We start from the raw sequence: 22,854 nt of genomic DNA, 5'->3' as shown, positions 1-22,854 counted from the left end.
TGTATGAACCCGGCAGGTCACTGTCCACAGGGGAACAAGGCATAGCTGAACCATTAAAGTAAAAGCAGGTGTGCCATCATACCTGTGTGCCCAACTGGCAATGGCATCACAACAAATTACCATCACTGGGCAAGGCTATATCTCAGGCCAACCACCATAGAACTGGCATCACGCCTCACTATCTGGCAAGTGACCGTCATGCCTTCACAACGGGGCACACCACACAGGGGCAATAATTACCACATTAAGAGGCACAAATATAACATTAGTTGTAGATACTGCAAAACAGGGACAAAGCACCTTTGGGTGCACAAACAAGAAAGGGACAGAGTCAAAGAGCCAACATGGCACAACATTACCAACAACAGTTTCCGAAATAACTCCCACAGCGGGCAGACCATCCCTGAAAAATGAGACACATCTCATCACGTAGAGAGAGAGAAGAGCTGACGCTCAGGAAAGGGAAAGAATAAGAAGCGGCAACATCTAGGGGAGGGGGGGAGGAAGACAAAGACGGGAGACTACAATACCGAGGAACACACGAAGGAAGAGGACAGTGACAACCTACACACAAACCAAGATATGAAAGGAACACACAAAGGGAGTGAAAGAGGGAGGAAGCGCCTCGCTGAGATATGAGAGTCTTATATTCATCAGATTCGGCAAACTGTTCCCAATAGTACCAGGTCTGAAAGAACCGGGAATTCCGGTCATGTAGTTGTGCGGTAAGGTCCTCCTTGTATTTAAGGTCTTCCACCTTCCGCAACCACATAGAGATTGAGGGGGGAGCTGGACTCCTCCAAAGGGCAGGTATACAGGCCCTGGCAGCGTTGATCAGGTGGCGGATGAGAGAGCGGCGGTAGCCTCTTAGTGGGATGTCCGACATGTGCAGGAGGAAAAGCGACGGAGAGAAAGGAAGAGGAGAGTCTGTAAAGGTAGAGGCAATGAGCCAAACCTCTCTCCAAAAGGGGACCAGTTTGGGGCAACTCCAAAAGGTATGGAGAAGGGTCCCTTCCTCACCACAATTCCTCCAGCACAGGGGAGATACTTCAGGAAAAATTCTATGGAGGTGGACCGGAACCCGGTACCATCTCGAGAGAATCTTATAGCCCGCCTCCTGTAAGTGGGAGGAGAAGGAGGAAGTGTGAGTACAGGTATATATTCGGTCCAATTGTGGACCCGTGAATGAGACATTCAAGTCTTGCTCCCAAGCAGCAAGGAATGGAGGGGGCGGCTGTTCCGGGGGAGAACCCAACATGGCGTAAAGAAGAGAGAGCAAGTGTCGGAGTGGGCCCGTGCCAAGGCAGAACGTCTCAAATTGTGTGAGCGTGCGAGAGAAGGAGGATGGAGCAGGCAGGGAAAGAAGGAAGTGATGCAATTGAAGGGCCCTCCAGAATCCTAAAGGGGAAGGATCAGGGAGATCACGGATGAGAGGGACATCCAGGCCGTCCCCCGAAGAAAGCTACGGGCACGGAAAGAGCCGGCCTGGAACCATTCACGGAAGACCGGGTCGGAGATTCCAGCCGGAGACGAGGGGGTACCTATGACTGGAACAGGAGAGATGGGTGAGGGGCTAGGGAGGCAGAGGAGAAATACTTCTGGCATAGCTTAAGCGTGACAGCAGTAGGGTGAGACCCGACCATTCTACTGGAAGTGGGGAGCCAGGGAGCCGCCAACAAGGAAAGGGGCGAGAGTGACATTTCAAGGCCTACCCACAATTTAGAAGGGCCGTGTCGGTGCCAATCTATCACCCTAACAAGATGACTGGCTACGTAGTAATGGAGGACATTGGGGAGGCCTAGTCCTCCACGCATCTTTGGACGATAGAGCACCGCCTTCGCTATTCGAGGCTGCTTATGGGCCCAGATAAATTTAGTTAGTAAAGAAGAGAGTTGTCGGAAGAAGCTCAGGGGCACCGTCACCGGAAGGGCTTGAAAAAGATATAAAAGTCTAGGAAGGACATTCATCTTAATGATAAAGCAACGGCCGAACCATGTGAAGGTGCCCCTGTGCCACCCAGACAAGTCTGCCTCAATCTTCTTCAACATAGGTGGGAAATTAACCCTGAATAGGTCGGGGATAGAGGGGGTAAGCTGAACCCCTAGGTAAGATAAAGAGGAACTCGACCAGCGAAAGGGGAAGGAGTCAGCAAGCGTGGAGGCCAGAGAGGGGGGGAGGGAAAGGTTCAACGCCTCGGACTTCTGTAGGTTGATTTTATAGTTGGAGAGGGTTTGAAATCTGGTGAGTTCAGAGAGCAAGTTGGGAAGAGAAACAGTAGGGTGGGTGAGAAAGCAGAGGAGGTCCGCGTATGCTGCCACCTTATGGGTGACCGAGCCCACACGAACCCCGGATATGTTTATATTCTGCCTGACGTGTCGTAGGAAGGGCTCCAATGTCAGTATGAAAATTAGTGGGGAGAGTAGACATCCCTGACGGGTACCGTTGTGTATGGGGAAGGAAGACGAGAGAAGGCCGTTGACAGAGAACTGAGCCGAAGGATGTGAATAGAGAGAACCAATCCAGGCCAGCATACGAGGACCCAGTCCAAGATGCTGGAGAGTGGCGGTCAGGAAGGGCCAGCCAACTCTGTCAAAGGCCTTCTCGGCGTCTGTAGAGAGGAGCATTGTCGGTAGGGAGTCAGAGTGGGCATAATGTATAAGGTTGTGGTATAAGGGCCAGGGGCCTTCCCCGACGGGGAGGATTTGATGGCCCAATCCCACTCTGTAGATGTGATGGGTGCCTCTAGCAGGGACACACTCTCTTCCGCTAGGGAGGGGAGGCCAGAGCCAGAAAGGTAGTCGGAAATCGCCGAGCGTAAAGCTTCCAATGAGGACATCGAGGGTGGGAGGTTGTATAGTTCGCTATAGTAAGTACGGAAGGCATCCGCTATGTGCGATGTTAAGGAGAGTTTGGAGCCCAACGGAGAGGAGATGGAGTGTATAAAAGAACGAGCCCTTTGGACCCAAAGCGCGCGGGCCAGGGTCTTACCTGGCTTGCTGCCGAATTCAAAGTAATGACGGCAACACCGAGCCAGGGAGACCCTGGCATTGGAAAAGGTAAGTTCCCGGAGCTTACTACGGAGGGCAGCCAGCTCCACACCCGTAGACGGCGTGAGAGACCGTTTATGACGTTTATCCAGATCAGCGATCTGGGACACCAATGATGTTATCTTTGCCGAGCGTTCCTTCTTAAGCTGAGATGCAAGCTTAATGAAGGTGCCTCTGATATAGCATTTGTGAGCTTCCCAGATCACTGATGGGGACGAGTCGGTGGTAACATTGGTGGAGAAATAGTTAGTTAGTTCAGCTCGCACTTCAGAGAGGACCCCTGGGTCCCTCAGCAAGGACTCATTGAGGCGCCAGCGCCAAGATCTGGGGTGCGGTAGGGGAAAAGATAGAGAAAGGGAAATAAGGGCATGATCCGAGAAAGAGATCGGGTCTATAGAGGCAGAGACCGCCTGGTCCAAATGGGAGTGGGAGATAAAGAAATAGTCGATACGGGAGTAAGAGTTATGAGGGTGGGAGAAGAAGGTGAAATCTTTGTCCTGTGGGTGCAGGGTACGCCAGACATCTATTAACTGGAAGGAATAAAGAGATTGCTTGGCACGGCGGAGAGAAGAGCGGGGGAGAGAGGAATGCCCGGACGAAGAGTCCAAAGTGGGGTCCAGCGCCATATTGAGGTCCCCCCCGAGAACCAGCAGGCCCTCCAGGAAATCCTCCACTTCCAGGAGGCAGCGATCTAGGAAGGCTGGCTGGCCGGTGTTAGGAAGGTACACTGTACCAAAGGTACACAACGTACCTGCCATTTTGCCCTTCACAAAAAGGTAACGCCCCTCCTCGTCTACCCTCTGGTCTATAAACTACCACGGGGCCGATCGGGAGAACAGAACGGAGACGCCTTTGGTCTTGGAATCCGGGGAACAGCTGTGGTATGCTTCAGGGAAGTTACGGTCTGAGAGTTTTTGCAGGCCGTCAGCTTGAAAATGAGTCTCTTGCAGAAAGGCCACGGAGGCCCGCTTGGCCCACAGGAGTCGCAGCAAGGAGGACCGCTTCTCAGGAACATTCAGACCTTGTACATTGAGGGAAACACAAAGAACAGACGACATTTCTCAGGGAGGGGCAAGAGGTAGACACGAACACACACACCAGGGAAGGGACTAGGACAAGAGACTAAGGGAAGACAAGTGGGAGGGCGGGAAGAGGGCCAGAGAAGAAAGAGGGGAAGACACAACAACAAGCCAAACAACCCAGACAATAAGCCTGGGGGGAATGCCCGGGGGAGGAGGGCGCAGAAGCCCAGAGGGGCGAGGAAGGGGAGTGAGAAAGAAAGAAACAAACAGGGGAAAGACCCCACGCACTAGGTAGACTAGAGTCCCTAAGAGGAGGCTGGTCCGGGACCTGTGCAGTACAGGAGGGGGTACGAGGAAGAAAAGACCGAGATTTGGGCAGCTCCGGCCACAGATCTCGACAGTGAGAAGCCATCGCGGCTCAGTAGGCATACGCTAGACAGAGATCAGTTGGAGAAGTGGAGGGCAATGAAGGAGGAGGATAGGAAAGTACGGAGAGGGGAGAAAAGATGTGCAAAAGTATAGGCAAAAACAACTCAACATATTCTGCGCATTTGCATGTTACAGGGGTACAGGTAATGGATATGTAAAAGACACACCTAGAGAACATCCAGTGGTGCGTGCAACTAAAGCAACAACACTACAGCATATGCAAACCCCCGACTGAACAGACCACCGTAAAGACCGAGAGGAGGAAGCAGACTATATGCTCACCAGTCCCACCCACCCCACCCAGCCATACCCTGCATATGGGGAAAGTCGGGAGGAGGGGAAGGGGGATATTAGGAGGAAAAGGGGAAGGCGGTTGGGTTAAAAAGGGGGGGGGGGGGGGGCGGAGGAGGGGCTTATGGGCGGGGGCAGGGGAGGGAGGGGGTCAGAGAGGGGGGGGAAGGCAGGGTCTCAGTAGAGGAATGGTGGGCTAGTCCTCCACCCGACAGTCCAGGAGAATCCACAAGGAGCGGGAGGGGAGGGGGTAGGAGAGGGAGGGGATGGGAATGGTACAGGAAAATTAGAGGAGGAAGGGTGCGGGATGGGCACTTTTCCAGTATCTAGAGTACCGGGATGGAAGAGTCATAGCGCCCCCAGGAGGCAGCCGTAAGCATGTCCCAGCGGTCCTTCTGAACTCCCCAGCAGAGCTCCTAAGCCCCCCTGCGTCCATCATCACCCTCCCTAAACTGTATCAAGACAATCGGGACACCCCGAAGGGTGACAGTGGTCAACCGGAGGGCGTCCAAGTCCGGCAGGAGTCAATGCAGGACCCACTGAGAGCCGAGAAAATCAGCGGGGGGAACGAGAACCCCGTCGCATAGGAGACTGGTTGAGCCACCGAGCTGGTCGTGGCGCTCTGTCTTCTGTAGCTTGATCAGAGACCGGAGAGGGAAGCACAGGAGCAGTCCAGTCCGGGATGGAGAGTGAAGACAGACCAAGCAGCGATAGGGCCTTAGGCAGGTCCTCAGGGGACCGGACAATACACGTAGTGCCGAAATGTCGTATGATGAGATGAAAGGGATACCCCCAGCGGTAGGAGGCCCCCTGATCCTTGATGGGAGAGAGCAGGGGCATAGCCAGCGTACGTCTGGAAAGATCAGGTAGGAAGGAAACTTCCACCCCAGCGTAGTCTATGGGACCCAGTTCCCACGCCCGCTGCATCAGCACTTCCTTCTGTTGGTAATAGTGCACGCGGCACAGCACGTCTCTGGGACGGTTCCGATCCTGCGGGCGGGGACCAGCGACCCGGTGGGTTCGGTCCAACTCGATATGGGTATCGTCTGGGTCCCCTAGGTAGCGGTTAAAAATCATCCTGACTTCCTTCACTAGCCGATCTGGACCCACGTCTTCCGGTAAGCCCCGTATCTTAACATTATTGCTATATTCTCAAGGTCGTCAATATGTGTGATCATGTCTCTGATCGTGGCTTCTTGTGCGTCCAGGCGTGGGAGTATGGAAGCGAGAGAACGGTCCATAGTACTCTGGCGGGACTCTAGAGCAGACACTGTGGTCGTGACTGCTGCCACCGAGGATTTTCTCTCTGCCATATCTCGGGCATGACGCTCCTCCATATGAGAGAGCTGGGCAGAAAGTTCAGCCCTCGTTGGCAGGGCCTGCAGGAGACTCCTTACCTCTGCAAACAGTGTAGCCGGAGCAAGGGATGCAGCTGTATTGCGGGTCTCCTCTGCGGTGGGTGAAGGCGACAGGGTAGCCGCCGGGCGGAGGATCTCCGGGACCGATTGGCTCAGGTCCGGGAAGGCGCTGGCCTGCTTCTGTGTGGCCTGCCGTGTGAGAGGCGTGGTGGCCATCTTGTCCGCGGGAGACTCGGTCCGGGAGATGGGCGGCGTGGAGCGCACAAACCGGACTATGGAGTCTCGTGGAGTGGCCCGAGGTGTGTAGTTAATCTTCTTGCCTCCTTTGGGCATACCGAGGCCCCCGGTGGATAGGTAGTAACACTAGGTATTGTGAGGAACGGGCCGGAGCTGCAGCAACATGCGTCCTCACTCGGCCATGTCCAAGCCACGCCCCTCATGATCACACTTTTAATCGGCAACCAGTGAAGTGTCTATATGGCGGGATGTAAAAGAATAAATTGTGTATTTGTCTTATATGTTAAGGAAAGTGCATAATCAGGGGAACTAACCAGCATAATATTCATTTTATGTTCAGTTATATTTAGTTTTATACTTTTTTGTATCTAGTAAGCTATAAAAAAAAAAAAAATTCTGCATCGGATAACATCGAATCTGCTCCAGCCCTGGCTTTGGTTGACCTTGTTCTAATGTCTGGTTCATTGAAATTGCATTGCCAATACCCACCTATTGACCTGTGCAGAATGTGGCCTATAATGTTGAGGTTTATCTGTGCAAACAAATGATATCCAGCTGAGTCACTTTAAACACACCAATCATTTAACTAAACATACTGTGATAGTCATACAATGGCAAAGTATAGAAGTTCACTTCCCTCTTTGACATACCATATTTTGAATGTAAAATCAGCTTATTTGCCTTTGTATAATAAAAGTGTGCGTGAGTATGATTTTTCTTGTATTATGTTGAACAGATAAATGCAATGCCAATAGGTCAACTGTAAATGGATTGTTTTTTTTGTGTTTTTTTTTTTTTTTTGCAATAATAGTAATATTATATAAATCACAAGTTTACACACAAAGGTAACATGTTAGGAAATAACGGATATATTACATACTTTCTGAATATGTAATTAAATATAAGCTATAAAGTGGTGTAGCTAAAAGGAGCAAATTATACTTTGAGAGGTATTCTGTGCAAGGGGTGTTTTATTACAATATGGCTAGACAAGGGCTGTTTTAACATTTTTTACAATTTTGTAAAAGGAAAACAACAGAACAAACCACACCCAACAGGGTGAAACGGTACAATTAAGAGGAACCCAAGTAAACAGGAGCGACAAAAAAGAAAAAAAAGAGGGGGGGGGGGGGGACAACAAAAACGGTTGACGGTTGTGCTGAACCAAACAAATGCACTCCATAGCTTCCTATGGGAGAGGTCTTGTGCAGGTATGTAGGACAAAGTAAACTTACCTCCTTGACTTCAGCGCTGCCGCCACAAACCTCAAGCTCTGTTTTATTGTAATAAACACCCCCTGTCAGAATACCCCTTTAATAGAAAAGTGCACTGGACAGTGGTGAAAAAACAGCATCACATCTGTATCAAGTGACGGATGAGAAATTTGTGCCACAATCTTACTACTTTAACTCTATTCTATTTGTGTAAGATAATATATTTTAAATTCAATCATAAGAAATTGCTTTTCTACCCACATCCAATAGATATTGTAGATAGATATAAGCATTTGAGTAGTAAATTCAGAAATACAGTCATTGCCAAAATAATGAACCATGAAGGAGATTTTGAGATCAAATGAAACTTTCTATGTGTGAATGTAATGATGATGCGTGTAGGTGATTGCAAAATTAGAGGGAAAATATAAGTATATTGAAGACTATTGTACGATTAAAAGAAGACTCTAGCTAGGCCGATTTTAGCATGGATACAGGATAAGATACGGTTGTGTGTAAAGTTTTCCTTCTATAAATTGCCTGGAAATAGTCTGGGCAGAGACAGGGATGTATAAGGATGCCACCTGTGTCTGGAGGATGGACAAAAAAACCATGGGAACCGTTCACGCATGTTGGCAGATCCAACAATCCTTTCTACTGGTGGTGTATTGGGACAACCAGAGCCTGTTTGCTGTGTTTGTGCCCTCACATATCCACTGCTCCCAACACCTTCTAACAGCTTTATCAGAATGGCCTGAATGTTGGGCAATTGCCAAAATGACCATTCTATTAGTCCAATGATGTGCCAACTCTGTCAACACGGTGAAATATATTTGAGTGTGTCGAGACATGTCTACCTGTAAATGATCTCCAAGATGACCGAGAGGTACACTACCCAAAAGTAACCTGGGAGAGTTTTTGTAGAACAGCGGGTCAAACGCTTTTAAGCCCTCTTGTGGCAAGACCCAGCATCTAATCAGAATACACAACTGTATGCTGGAGTTTTGCAGCAATCTGACATTACTATCAGGGGCATAACTAGAAATGGGTGGGCCCCATAGCAAATTTTTGATTGCTCGTCAGGAGAACTTGCAGTTAAAGGGATATTTGTGGAACCCAGGAGGCCTGCTTAGTCACTGGGTGCTGCAAATAATGACGGCTCAGGGGGCCCAGTGCACTGCAGTACAGACCACTCAGCCCCCTGATCTGGTGGGCCACATAGCAGAGGCTATGGCTGCAATAGAGGTAGTTATGCCCCTGATTACTATCTTGGTGCATTTTTTTTTTATTTGTGGTAAAATGTGCATGTTAGCTTTTTTGTAGGTTGAGCTAGGCTTAGGAGGAGGGGCAGCCTGATATATTTACTATCATTTATATCAGAAAATTGTAACAAATTATAGCTTAAATCTTCTGTGCTTAGCAACATAAATTAATAAATAAATTTGGGACATCTTACTTTAATTTATTTTACCCTAAAACTAGCATGTAAATTGCTGGTGTGTAATAAATGGTATTGTAATTGTGATAATTGGGAGGGGAAATGGCAGATTACATGGCTAGTCATAAGCAGCGGGACACAAACTGCAGGTCCCCTGTGTAATGCGCATGGTATCCACCTTAGTACAACAGCTTAGAGAGCAGAGCTCTTACTCTGAAACTGTCTGACTTCTGACCCATTAAAATGATGCACAACACATAAAGTGATGGCATATTGGTGTCTCAGAGATTGGACTTCACTGATCATAAAGCAATATGCCATCACTTTATGAGATGGGAATGGCACTATGGTACTTTAAAGAGAGACCGAGCTTCACTGCAGTCTACTATCTGTCAATTTGTGCTTTAAAAGAAGAGGTTATAAGGGTAGTATAGCACTCATACTAGTAAAGCTGGGAGATGTTCTGCTATTATATCCTGTTGTTTTCTAAAAGGGGAGATGTGAAATAGTTTCTGGTACTTGAGATAAATACGTCTCTGCATAGGCACTGGGATAAATACGTCTCTGCATAGGGACTGGGATAAAAACATCTCTGCATAGGGACTGGGATAAATACGTCTCTGCATAGGGACTGGGATAAATACGTCTCTGCATAGGGACTGGGATAAATACGTCTCTGTATAGGGACTGGGATAAATACGTCTCTGCATAGGCACTGGGATAAAAACATCTCTGCATAGGGACTGGGATAAATACGTCTCTGCATAGGGACTGGGATAGATATGTCTCTGTATAGGGACTGGGATAAATACGTCTCTCTATAGGGACTGGGATAAGTACGTCTCTGTATAGGGACTGGGATAAATACGTCTGTATAGGGACTGGGATAAATACGTCTCTGCATAGGGACTGGGATAAATACGTCTCTGCATAGGCACTGGGATAAAAACATCTCTGCATAGGGACTGGGATAAATACGTCTCTGCATAGGGACTGGGATAGATATGTCTCTGTATAGGGACTGGGATAAATACGTCTCTCTATAGGGACTGGGATAAGTACGTCTCTGTATAGGGACTGGGATAAATACGTCTGTATAGGGACTGGGATAAGTACGTCTCTGTATAGGGACTGGGATAAATACGTCTCTGCATAGGGACTGGGATAAGTATGTCTCTGCATAGGGACTGGGATAAATATGTCTCTGCATAGGGACTGGGATAAATATGTCTGCATTTTGCAAAACTGTTGTAAATGGGCAGGTAAACTGGATGAACCAGTGCTATGAAGTCACATTACCAGTCAAATGTCCTGTGTCATCCTATTACTGAATGATCCCCATAAATCCATTAGTCACATTGAAAGGAACAATTGCATTCCTGCTTTCATGCAGCCTGATCTCTTTAAGGAGACTATCTGATTCAGCATTTGCTAGACCAGACTGCAGAATAGCACATTAGTTTGAGATGCACGGATCATGCTAATACATTGGAGTAGCAGATTTAAGCCTCTTACAGACAAGTGCAATTCTGGGCTTTTATATGACTGCTACATACAACTGTGCTAATCCATTGCTCAACCTACTACAAAACTTTATTTCAAAATAAAAAAAATATATATTCTGGATAGAGATAGGGAAATTGTTCTACCCTATAGTGATTTTTGTATTAGTAAGGGTTATATAATAAGCTGAAAATGACCATGATTAAGCGCAGTAGCGCGAAACGCGTAGGTCCTGCTATGCCCACCAAAACATTTTAATATGTACGAATAAAAGTTAAATTTTAGTTTCTACGTCCAGGAGTGCCGTCTTCCACACCCCTTCCTTCCAGCCTTATTTAAGCTGAAAATAGTCTGTCTATGGGCTGTGTCTGTGTCTGATGGAGTTCTTCTCCAATACTCCAACGCAAGCGGCAGGTTTGGCCAACATAAGTATAACATTTATAGACACTTTTAGGAAGTACAGGGCATAGCTCCCTCCTCCCCCCCAAAAAGACAAACTCTGATCTGTTCTGCATTGTCCAAATGGTGTGTATTGTTACAATAACTAGTTTACTAGTGTGTTTTATTTAATTAGACACAAAAAATACAATTAGAACACAATATAATGCATAAAAATAAAATAAAAACTACAATGTATGCCATTCTTAAAAAATGTTTGTGCTTCTAACAGACACTTTATCAGGACTGACGGCACTGATGTTCTGCAATACCATAAAAAACAAGTGGACTAGTGTGGCACTGGTTATAATCCCGTACTTGTACTTGAATTGGTAAATAAATGATTTCTCTATGAGCAACCCCCTACCTCTTAACAATGCATAGTGGAGGAAACCTGGGTAAAGACTAGTGATGTGACTGCAGCACTAAGGGCCCTATGACACCAACAGATTATGGATTATCAACAGAGAACAGGTGATAAAGGAAAGACTAAGATTTTTCCTCTTTTCAAATCCATTCTTGGCTTTGGCTTGAAAAAATCTGTTAGATAATTTGTTGGTGTAATAGGGCCCTAAGGGTATGTTCACACTGAGTAAAAGCGGCAGAATTCCACAGCGGAGCCCCTGCCACAGAATCCAGCCTGCCTGAGTGTTAACGGGATGCTACGTGCCCCTCTGCTCTTCACTGCTCTCCGCTCAAAGAATTGACAAACTGAGACAGGCGGGATTCCATGGCAGGGGCTCAGTGTGAAAATACCCTAAGAATGCACAGGGGCTGGCATGGATGAAGAATAGCAGGTCTAAGCTGTCTGTCTGTGTCTCTCTGCTCTCTGAACTATCCCATACTCCCCTGTCTGTTCTCATTCCTCACTATTCTCCTCTCCATAGACCTATATGGGCAGCATATAGCCGATCTCTCAGTGAGCTGCTAGTTAAGGAAATGAGAATCAAGAAGCTTGAAAATGGGAGAAAAAAATGATTTTCTCTGGTAAGTTATATTACAAAATTTCTTATAGCTACTTGTGCTATTGATTTATGCAAAGTTTATGGAAACAACCATTTTAAATAAATAATGGATAAATAAGCATATTGTACAAGAAAGTTTGCCTGTTTAGATCCCCACAGACGGTGGACATTCCCTGATATATTGTGAGAGCTCATATCCCCCTCACTGAGTAATTTCATTCACTTAGATCTACTCCTCTTTCCACAAAATTCAGAGATGGTGTATTGCTAACACTGCAGTTCTCATTCAAGTGAACACGAGCTGAGCTGCAGTAACTAGGCCCAGGCTACTACACAGTGAATAGAGTAAACTGCTTCCAATCCTGGATGAATTAAAGGGGTTGTCCAGCGCAAATCTATTTCTTTTAAATCAACTAGTGTCAGAAAGTTATACAGGTTTGTAATTTACTTCTATTAAAAAATCTCAAGTCTTCCCATACTTATTAGCTACTATATGTCCTACAGGAAATGTTTTATTTTCAGTCTGACACACTGCTCTCTGCTGCCATCTGTGGCAGAGACAGGAACTGGCCAGAGTAGTAGCAATTTCACAAAGAAAACCTCTCCTGCTCTGGACAGTTCCTGTCTCGGCCACAGATGGCAGCAGAGAGCACTGTGTCAGACTGAAAATAAAACAACATTTCCCGCATGACATTTAGTAGCTAATAAGTATGGGAAGACTGGAGAAGTAAATTACAAATCTTTATAATGTTCTGACACTAGTTGATTTGAAAGAAAAAGATTTGCGCTGGACAACCCCTTTAAAGTCAATGGAAACAATGTAAGCCTTCCCTTTTCCCTTTCGTGGCGCTATAGGGGACTTTAGCAGTTTCTCCCAGACTTCCCTTCATAATTCATTGCTGGGGTTCCAGCAGCAGGACAGCCTTTGATACCCTGATTAGGGATGAGCAAACCGGCTGAGGTTCGGGTTTGTCTGAACCTGAACTCTCGGCTTCTGATTCCCTCTGTCTGCCCGCTCCGTGGAGAGGGTGGATACAGCCTGAGGACTGTCTAGAAAACTGGGATACAGCCTATGGCTATGGCTGTATCCCAGTTTTCCAGGTGGTCCTCTGGCTGTATCCACCCTCTCCACGGAGCGGGCAGACAGCGGGAATCAGAAGGCAAGAGTTCAGGTTCATACGAACCTGAACCTCGGCCGGTTCGCTCATCTCTAACCCTGATCTTCACATTTCCCTCCAAACAAAAATGAATTGATGAAAGCAGACATTCTTTTAAAGTGACACTGTCACCTCCCTTTTGCATTTTGACTCCTCTACACAGGTGTAAAGGGTAAATTTAGCGGTTTTCATACCTTATTTTATATTATACGTCATGGTACTTGTTCAAGTAAAAAGTGATCTTTTATCAACTGCAGATTGTGCTAAGTGGGCGGGGCTTCATGGCAACAGCACCACTGAGCCCAGACCACAGTGCCGCAGGTGGCCCCGCCCCCTCCATGATGTCATCACCACATAGCCACCACATGTTCCAATGGTCAGCAAGGGGGTGGGGCCTATGTGCCTATGACGTCATGGAGGCGGTGAGTGGGGCTTAGTGGCGCTGTTGCCATGAAGCCCCGCCCACTTAGAACAATCTGCAGTTGATAAAAGATCACTTGAACAAGCACCATGACGTATGATATAAAATAAGGTATGAAAACCGCTAAATTTACCCTTTACACCTGTGTAGAGAAGTCAGAATGCAAAAGGGGGGTGATAGTGTCACTTTTACATAGGGAAAGAGGTTTCCATCAAAGTCCACACAAAGTAGTTTAGCAGTAATTTGGGGGGGGGGGTGTGGGGGGGGTCAATATGTATTCTTGCTTTTCTGGGATAAATCTGTTAGTAAAATGTGAATTTCCATAAACAAAGAGAGGGTGCACAGCAACATTATAAGCCTAGAAGAATGAAGCGCAGTATAAGGATAGTGCAATCCATCAGGAGAATTCTTAAAAAAGAACCAGAACAGGGCAGTAATAGATTGGGAAGATGACAGCTAATTAACCTGCTCCAGCAATCAGGGAACAGGACTGAAACGGAATGGAAAAATTAAATATTAATCTCTAAAACTGTCTGAGAAAATAATTGCAATTTATCTACATTAGTAATTCTGTCAGAAAACCTGGGTTAGTGGTCCAGAACCGCAGCATAATGGCCCACAGAGTCAGATATGTAAACCTAGCAGCACAAATGATACTGAACCTGAGCTGATGATGATTTATCCATACTGCGGTCTTTAATATATGTGACTCTCAGTGACGTGACCATGACAGATGCAGGTCAATAGGTTAACACATGAATCCGTGACTCAAAATACTATCTATCTAATTATCTGTTTAGAAACAGATAATTTAATTTCAGTTCCAATGGGTCAAGGCTAATATGCACCATGGGAAGTGACTATGCCTTTAAATAACTTGGAGAACTCCAAAAAATTGTGTCATTGCCTAGATTCTTAAAGGGAACCAGTCACCCCCTGTGCCGGGGTGAAGGCTGCCTGACACCCCACTAGATCCCCGGATACTTACCACATCTCGCCAAGTCCCTCTCCTGGAGCCGGTCCTGGGACGGAGATATCCTTGTCAGAAGCCCGGCGCGCGCGCTGCAGAGATAAGTCTGATGCCCATAGAGAATGACAGACTCATCTATGCAGCGCGCTGGGCTTCCGACAAGGATATCTCCGTCCCGGGACTGGCTGCAGGAGCAGGACTTGGCGAGATGGGGTAAGTATCCGGGGCTCTAGCGGGGGGTCGGTTGGCCTTCACCCCGGCACGGGGGGTGAAAGATTCCCTTTAAGACAGGCTGCACCCACAATCTGTCCCCCCCAAACCGCTTGTACCTGCAGATAGCGGCTTTTAATCCAAGATCTGTCCTGCGGTCTGTTCGGTAGGTGATGCCAGTATTGTCCTAAAAAGCGACTTTTAAACTGGCAGCCCTGTGCCCAACGCCCGCGGCCTAGATTGTGTATGCATTAGGCTGGCACACCCTCTCTGTCCCTCCTCCCCACCCTCCTCATCATTAGGAATGCTCCAGGCAGATTGCCTCCTATTCATCAGCTGTGTCAGCCAGGCACATGAGCTGGATGGTTAAGGCACCTGTGCAATGTTCAGACAGGAGAAAATGTTCTAGGGGTATTCCTAATGATGAAGAGGGTGGGGAGGAGGGACGAAGGGGTGGTGCCAGCCTAATGCATACACAATCTAAGCCACAGCCGTTGGGCATGGGGCTGCCAGTTTAAAAGTAGTTTTTTTAGGATAATAACTGCATCACCTGCCGAACGGACCCCAGGACAGATCTTGGATTAAAAGCAGCTATCTGACGTTACAAGCGTTTGAGGAGGGGGTTCAGATTGTGGAAACGGAGCCACTTTAAGGCCTTATTCACACGTCCGCAATTCTGTCTGCAATTACGGACAGAAAATACGGTCAATGTATTTTAATGGTTCCATTCACACATCCATAGTTGTGTACAGGGTTGTTCCTCCATGGACACATTAATAGAACCCAACGGGATCCGTATTTTTGCGGATGCGATCTGCAAAAATACGCATCCGCAAATAGTGGCTAGATTATTATTAACCACCTTCCTTTTTGCGGATCAGCAAAAAATATGCATACAATACGGATGGAAATTTGCAGTTTGCTAATAAAAAATAGTGGACTCAAATTTGTAGAGTCAAAAATATATTTACATACGAATAGACCCTAATGGAGGTGTACCTATCAGCGGGTTTGTACATACGCACCTGAGGAGGAGAGATGCAGATTCCAGAGCTGCTCTTCTTTTCTTTCTCTGTTGTGCTGTTTTAGGTCATTATTAGCCAAGGCAAATATGTAAATGAGCAGGTTTGGTGCCCTGGAGGCGTTACTTGGGCTGTCGACCGGTAGTACGCTTCCTACTTATGCATACTCATATATGCCTAGGTAGTGACGTTTCCCTCCTTAGATCTCACACAGTAACAGCACCAATATGGCATCAGGTAACTAGTGTTACTGTACAAGCACAATAGTTTCCCTTTAAGGCCTACTTTAAAGACCCACTTGCCTCCTTGTTGAACATGACAAGAAAAAACTGTGGACCTCTAAAAGTCTTGGGAGCGATTTCTAAAAGCCTTAAGGCTCCCCGTTAATCTGTTTAAACCATATTATGCTCATTTAATCACCATGGGACCACAAAGCTATCATACCATTCAGGAAGGAGATGCATTCGGTCTCCTAAAGATAAATTATCTTAAATGTGGTGTGGAGAAAACAGGTAAAAATGCTGGAGGAAACAGGTAAAAAAGTATGTATGCTAAGAATAAAATATGTCCTATATCAAATATGTCCTATATCAACATGACCTGAAAGACTACTAAACAAGGAAAAAGCCAGGTCACAGCATTATGTTGTGGACTTTGTTGCAGGATGGACTGGTGCACTTCCTAAATAGGTGGCATTATTATAGAGGGAGTAAAATTATGTGGATATCTTGAAGCAACATCTAAAAACATCAACCAGGATGTTAACCCCTTCCTGCATATAAAGAAACCTCCCTCTGTCCACCATCGGGGTTCTGCGAAGCAATCACAATGGAAGCTGACAACCAGAGGCCTCAGTGAGGCCATTGATGACATAGCTATGAAAGGCGATCAGGCTCTGCCCTATGACAGAGTCTGATCTGCTATGCCTGTCAGTATAACACCACCCAGTTTGTACAAAAAGCTGGGCCTTTTCTATGGTGTGTGGTAAGGCGGGGGGGAGGAGTGACCTCCTAGTGTCTAAGTTATCATGGTTAATGCCTGACAACACAAAAATGTGTAAGGCAATCTGAAAAAATGACCACTACCCTAAAGTACAATATGTCATGAAAAAACAATCTCAGAATGGATTGAAGCATTGAAGATGAAGCAAAATTTAGTAAGATTGAGTTAGATCGGTAGGAGCAACAGAAAATCCATCCAAGAAATGAAGAAGTGCCAAAAAGACAATGCCATGGAGCTTGTCTACGGGCCTTATTAAATAAATAGAGAGATCAGCTATATCAGGCAGATATCAGCCCGTATAATGAAGCCAGCGATCAGGAGATGAGCAATCAGATATTTGCTAGTGTCAGAATTCCTATTAAAGCAGAACTCTGAATAAGCTGACTCTAGTACTGTCCTTATACAGGGGCCTTTAGTGAAATTCATAGAGAAATATGTGCTGAAAAGGTCATAGAGATCTGAATACCATCATTTTTTTTTTTTACTTTTTCCTCCTAATGTAGGGGAAGGGGAAGGAAAAGGGGTTTCCAGTTATTTTATTGTCCTGTTATTGATATGCTATATACAGTATATCTATTGTTTAACTATTTTTAGGTCTTGTGTGACCGATTTGTCCTCATTCATTCCCTTTTATGAAAATCAATAAAAACTGATTAAAATAAGTGGATGTCTATTCCATCCACTATTCCAGTTAGCATCCCCATGGTATTCTTCTGTTGATAGCTGTATTGAATATGATCAACAAAGTAGGTAACATTGAAGGTTCCTATCAGTAGATAAATATATCCTAAAAATACATGTATACAATGTATACATCCCTGTAAGCAAACTAACAGTAATGTTATCTTGAGTAAAAAAAAGAAATAAATCTAATCTTTATTAAATCTGTAAAATCTGCCTCTCCTCTTGTTTGTTCTGATTGGTAGGAACCTCTCAATGTATTTTTTTGCTATTTCCCTCCATTGTAAAGTACTAAACAATATGTGTGTGCTATATAATTTATTACTATACGAAAGTATTAATATCACAGCTAATAAATAGGTTATTCTGAGATGCACAATTATGTACTTTCCACATTGAGCATAACTAGCCACTAGGATCCCCACTGATTTAGAGAATGGCAATTTCCCCTAAATAAATGGCTTGGTAGCACACATGTGGATGGGGGACAAAATGCATCTTTGGATAACTAATTTAAAGGGGTTATCTGGGGACAAAAAAAAACATAGCTTTTTCTTGCTCCTGGTGCTCCACTTTCATCTCTTTGCATTGTTGGAAGTTATCCTTTAAGACTAGGGGTGTTTGGAGAGTTCCATACTTGACCAAACTGATGAGGGAGTTGGCCACATACTCTATCCAGATAAATATGACCCAGTGCTATCATAAAAAAAAAAATGAAAATTCCAATTCATAAGAAGCTCTTAAGGGCCTAAAACATAACTTTAAATAGACTCATAAATAAAAATATTAAACGATTGACAAGTACAAAAATCACCAATGTGAACCACAGCTCCTGCACTTGAGACAATAAAATATTCTAGGAGTGGGAAATGTCAACACAAAACCAAAATTCAGTTACAAGGGTACATGGAGGGACATAGTGCACTCTGTCCACTTCTACCAATGAAGTTCTTTCCCTGCCTTTTGGGGTTTCCCACCTCCTTAATAGGGTGGCCCCCAACCACATTGGCGTTCCCTACTCTTCTCTAAGTGCAGGACAAGTGACACACATACACATAACTTGAGACACAAAATGACTACCACCAGGGCCGGACTGGGACTTAAAATCAGCCCTGGCAATCAAACCCCAGCAGCCCACATACCATATCATGGTATATCAATTCTGCTTCATTTAGCCATGTCCCCCACTACTCCCTTAAAGGGAAACAATCAACCGATCAGTTCCCTGGAGCATTGTATAAAGCACCTGGAGCGGCCGCGACAAGTACCGACCACGGCCGCAGCAGGTGCTTTATAACGGAGAAAATGACTTTTATTCCCCGGCTTGTGACTAGATACAAGCGGGGAAGTAGTCATGGTGGTCGGCTCCCCGCTTGTATCTAGTCACTGCGCTCTGCCTGTCAGCGCGCTCGGCGGGATGATTGACAGGCAGAGAGGCCAGTAACGGACCTCTCTGCCTGTCAATCATCCCCTCTGAGCGCGCTGACAGGCAGAGCGCAGTGACTAGATACGAGCGGGGAGCCGACCACCATGACTACTTCCCCGCTTGTATCTAGTCACGAGCCGGGGAATAAAAGTCATATCAGCTCAAACGGGCTTATTAGTTCCCTTTAAACATGTGAAACCCACCATCAGCACCTAACAATAATGCTATAACATAATCTGCTGTGGATTTGATGCGGCATATTTATGCATTCATTTCAACTGATTAAATCAGAAGCATCAAATCTGCATTGGATTAGGTATGAACGTGCCCTTAAAGGGAATCTGTGGGGTCTATACCAGGTACACAGCTGTAGATCCCAGCGTACAGGTCAGGGACCTGACCTTTAGTCCAGTGTAAACCTTTATAATCATTCTTTCCATTACCAGCTGAAGTGTCACAGATGTGGAGCAACAGCAGCACCTTCTGCCTCCGCCCCTTCCTGCCCTGACTGATGGACGTATAGGGTGCTGCTGCTGCGGCTGCTGTTGTGAAACTTTAGTTGGTAATGAAAAGGACAATTATAAAAGTTTACACTGGATTAAAGGTCCTGTCAGTGATATCTCCCTCACACCTGTCTGCTGAGATCTACAGCCCTAGACCTGGTATGGACCTCACAGATTCCCTTTAAAGGAGAAAAACATGGCCACTTTCTTCCAGAAACAGCGCCACACTCTTCTTCAGTTTGAGTGAGGTATTGCAGCTCAGTTCCATTGAAGTGAATGGAGCCAAGTTGTAATACCTCATATAACCCGAAGACAGGGGTGGTGCTGTTTTTGGACAAAAGTTACTATATTTTTTTTAATCCTTTTATCCTGACTATGTCTGCACTCTATATAATGGCGGTATAAGTAGTAAGGTTTTAATTATTAAAATGTGTCTGCTGGTTGTGATCTCATGTGTAATCAAAGCTACATAATAAGCTGGTAGATAGATATTTCCTACTGGATATCTATCTATCTATCTATCTATCTATCTATCTATCTCCTATCTATCTATCTATCTATCTATCTATCTATCTATCTATCTCCTATCTATCTATCTATCTATCTATCTATCTACCTATCTATCTATCTATCTATCTATCTATCTATCTATCTCCTATTTCCTACCTATCTATCTATCTATCTATCTATCTCCCTCCCTATCTATCCATCTCCCTCCCTATCTCCTATCTATCTATCTATCTATCTATCTATCTATCTATCTATCTTATATACTCTATCTATCTATCTATCTATCTATCTATCTATCTATCTATCTATCTATCTATCTATCTATCTCCTATCTATCTATCTCCTATCTATCTATCTATCTCCTATCTATTTCCTATCTATCTATCTATCTATCTATCTATCTATCTATCTATCTATCTATCGCCTATCTATCTATCTATCTATCTATCTATCTATCTATCTATCTATTGCCCATCTATCTATCTATCTATCTATCTATCTATCTATCTATCTATTGCCCATCTATCTATCTATCTATCTATCTATCTATCTATCTATCTATCTATCTCCTATCTATCTATCTCCTATCTATCTATCTCCTATCTATCTATCTATCTATCTATCTATCTATCTATCTATCTATCTATCTATCTATCTATCTCCTATCTATCTCCTATCTATCTATCTATCTATCTATCTATCTCCTATCTATCTATCTATCTCCTATCTATCTATCTATCTATCTAGAACTTTCTGTGCATGATACTCTCATAGTTAATAACACCAGTAAGCAAATATTATCACCATACTGTACACGTTACTGCCATACTGTCACTAAGCAAACCCACCAATATTTCCTATACTACCAGTATATAAGTAACAAATAATATCACCACACCATGAGCACGGCCATTATCACCACATAATGACTAATACCACTACACTGTGACTGAATACAATCCACTATATACAACACTAATATTACCAATAATACCAGAATACACAGGACGAGTAATACCATCACACCATGCCCACTACTCTCAGCATACGTTGACTGGATAATACCACTATACCATCACACCATGCCCACTACTCTCAGCATACGGTGACTGGATAATACCACTATACCATCACACCATGTCCACTACTCTCAGCATACGGTGACTGGATAATACCACTATACCATCACACCATGTCCACTACTCTCAGCATACGGTGACTGGATAATACCACTATACCATCACACCATGCCCACTACCTCCTCAGCATACGGGGGCTGGATACCACTATCCACCAAATAACAGCCGCTATATAAAGACCAATATTCTCCCAAAGCAGTGACCAGAGAACACAGGTGTCACACTCCGGCCCTCCAGCTGTTACAAAACTACAGATCCCATCATGACTGGACAGCTAAAGCATGATGGGAATTGTAGTTTTGCAACACCTGGAGGGCCTGAATTTGACACCCTGATACAGATGTAGATCCCAGCTGTGTAAAGGTTCTGCAGACCTTATAGGTGATTATAGTGCAGTTACATCCTGTCACTCACAGTAGGCGTCTTCTCTGCATGAAGAGACGTCCACTTTTCCTTTTCTTCTCCATCTGGCTTCGGCCATCATGAAGGCTTCTCTGGCCATGACTCCTCTCCACGGGATCTGCCAGACAGACATTTTAGGCTTCATGCTCCAGCAACATCTTCCTCTATACATCCTCATCTATACATCCCTCCATATATAATAGCCTCCCCTCCCCTGCTGCACATCTCTCCATATAGAATAGCCCCCCTGCTGTACATCCCCCCATATAGAATAGCCCCCCCGTGTATCCCCCAATATAGAATAGCCCCCCTGCATCCCCCAATATAGATTAGCCCCCCTGAACATCCCCCCATATAGAATAGCCCTCTGAGCATCCCCCATATAGAATAGCCCCCCTGTGCATCCTCCCATATAGAATAGCCCCCCCTGCATCCCCCCATATAGAATAGCCCCCCCCATGCATCCCCCATATAGAATAGCCCCCCGTGCATCCCCCAATATAGATTAGCCCCCCTGAACATCCCCCCATATAGAATAGCCCCCTGAGCATCCCCCCATATAGAATAGCCCCCCTGTGCATCCTCCCATATAGAATAGCCCCCCCGTGCATCCCCCATATAGAATAGCCCCCCCCCCCTGCATCCCCCAATATAGAGTAGCCCCCCTGTGCATCCCCCAATATAGAGTAGCCCCCCTGTGCATCCCCCAATATAGAATAGCCTCCCCTGTGCATCCCCCCAATATAGAATATCCTCCCCCGCATCCCCCCCAATATAGAATAGCCCCCCCGTGCATTCCCCAATATAGAATAGCCCCCCCCTGCATCCCCCCAATATAGAATAGCCTCCCCTGTGCATCCTCCCATATAGAATAGCCCCCCCCGTGCATCCCCCCAATATAGAATAGCCTCCCCTGTGCATCCTCCCATATAGAATAGCCTCCCCCTGTGCCTCCCCCCAATATAGAATAGTCCCCCCTGTGCCTCCCCCCAATATAGAATAGCCCCCCCCCGTGCATCCCCCCCAATATAGAATAGCCCCCCTGTGCCTCTCCCCCAATATAGAAAAGCCCACCCTGTGCATCCCCCCAATATAGAATAGCCTCCCTCTGTGCCTCCCCCAATATAGAATAGCCTCCCCCTGTGCCTCCCCCCAATATAGAATAGCCTCCCCCTGTGCCTCCCCCCAATATAGAATAGCCTCCCCCTGTGCCTCCCCCCAATATAGAATAGCCTCCCCCTGTGCCTCCCCCCAATATAGAATAGCCTCCCCCTGTGCCTCCCCCCCAATATAGAATAGCCTCCCCCTGTGCCTCCCCCCCAATATAGAATAGCCCCCCCTGTGCCTCCCCCCCCAATATAGAATAGCCTCCCCCTGTGCCTCCCCCCCCAATATAGAATAGCCTCCCCCTGTGCCTCCCCCCCAATATAGAATAGCCCCCCCTGTGCCTCCCCCCCCAATATAGAATA

The sequence above is a fragment of the Dendropsophus ebraccatus genome, chromosome 8 (genome assembly GCF_027789765.1).
Source record: "Dendropsophus ebraccatus isolate aDenEbr1 chromosome 8, aDenEbr1.pat, whole genome shotgun sequence".
Lineage (NCBI taxonomy): Eukaryota > Metazoa > Chordata > Amphibia > Anura > Hylidae > Dendropsophus > Dendropsophus ebraccatus.
Note: the sequence above shows the minus strand (reverse complement) of the source record.